Genomic DNA, 1,540 nt, shown 5'->3' on the forward strand with positions numbered 1-1,540 from the left:
CCCCCCCGTCTCCCCTCCCCTCCTGCTCCCTTCCACAGGGCCCGGGCGGAAAAAGCATTTTATTCACTAACTACACGTAAAAATAAACAGCAATTTCATGTCCAGCCTTCAATCCCGTTCTTCATACGGCTGTATAATTTGAAATTCTTTTTTCATTTTGGAATTAAGCTGAGTTTCACCAGTGTAAAACTCAGCACTTAAATTTTTCTGTTTGAACTTCAGGATAGTTTTTAGGAAAAGGCGTTTCAAGATAACAAAACAAAAAATTCTCTACGCAGTAATTCGATTTCGTAGCTTTAAATATTATCTGTCGCTTGTATTCATTAGGAGCAGTGCAGCGCCTTCAGATCTCTGATTAGCACAGTGCAGCATTTGAGATACAAGCATTTCAATCCTATCTGGCATCAGGCCTTTCCAGCGTGGTTTTGGGGAAGGATGGCTTCTGGGGCGGGGGATTTCTGTATTGGATCTCCTTTGCTTTAAGTTTTCCCTGCGTTTCCAAACGGATCGGACGTGGGCTCGGGGTGGGGAGAGTGGTGCGGCGTGCGAGGGGCGAGCGGGACGTTAATGACGAAGTTATCTGTGGAAGTTTAAGACACTCCGGCCAGATTGATACGCTTGCGCCCCGGCTGGAGCACGTTCGTTAGCAGAGGCTCTGTGTTTTATCAAAGGGACATTAATTTTTGGCTCTGAAGTATTTTTTTGCCTTTACAATGAAGCGGTAAATGAGCAAAAAAAAAAAAAAAATCAACGCAGCAAAAATATAGAAGACAAAAAATGCATAAAGAGCTCCAATAACTATTAACGTTGCTAAATGCATAGCAAAGCTCCCCTGACAGTTTCTTGGCACAAAACCTGGGAGGCCTACAATGGCTGGTTGTTTTTTTATTGTTATTTTATTTTCAATGGCATACAGCGCCTTTCGACAGGCCAAACAAGCGGTTAAAGTCAGCGGCCGAGCGGAGGGGATGCCGCAGCGGCCCCGGCACGGTTTTCCACCCATAAAGGCGCGTTGCGTTTGGCTTCCTGAAGCTTTGGCCCCACGGGCACCCCCAGGAGAAGGGGGACGGGCTGTGCTGCCCGGCTCGCTCTCCCCACCGAGCTTCTGCTGGGTGGTGGCCACCCTCTGCCCTGCTGGGGGGTCCTCAAGAACCCCCCGTGCTGGGGTGCTGGGCGGGCTCCTTCCAGTTACGAGCTCACGTTCATCGGCGCCGCGCGTCGAATGCGCACGGATGTAACGCGTCCGGGTCTAATCCCTGGCTCTGCAAAGGCACACACGGGTGGGTCCCGGGGGTCCACAGCGGGGGACGGGGATGGGAGCCCTCCCACAGCCCACCCCCAGTATTTAAGAGCGCGGATGGCTCGGCGCTGGGCGTTTCACCGACGCCATCCTCACTACGCCATAAATAAGAAAAGGCTTAAAGGCTCCCGTACTTGCTGCTTTCCTAGCAAATACTAAGTCTTGGATGTTTTAGGTGCCTCAAAGACCTTGGCAGCCTTCGTGCGTGGTGGCGGCACCCAGCAGGGAAGCCCGCGTCCC

The sequence above is a fragment of the Egretta garzetta genome, unplaced genomic scaffold, assembly GCF_000687185.1.
Source record: "Egretta garzetta isolate BGI_Z169 unplaced genomic scaffold, ASM68718v1 scaffold384, whole genome shotgun sequence".
NCBI lineage: Eukaryota > Metazoa > Chordata > Aves > Pelecaniformes > Ardeidae > Egretta > Egretta garzetta.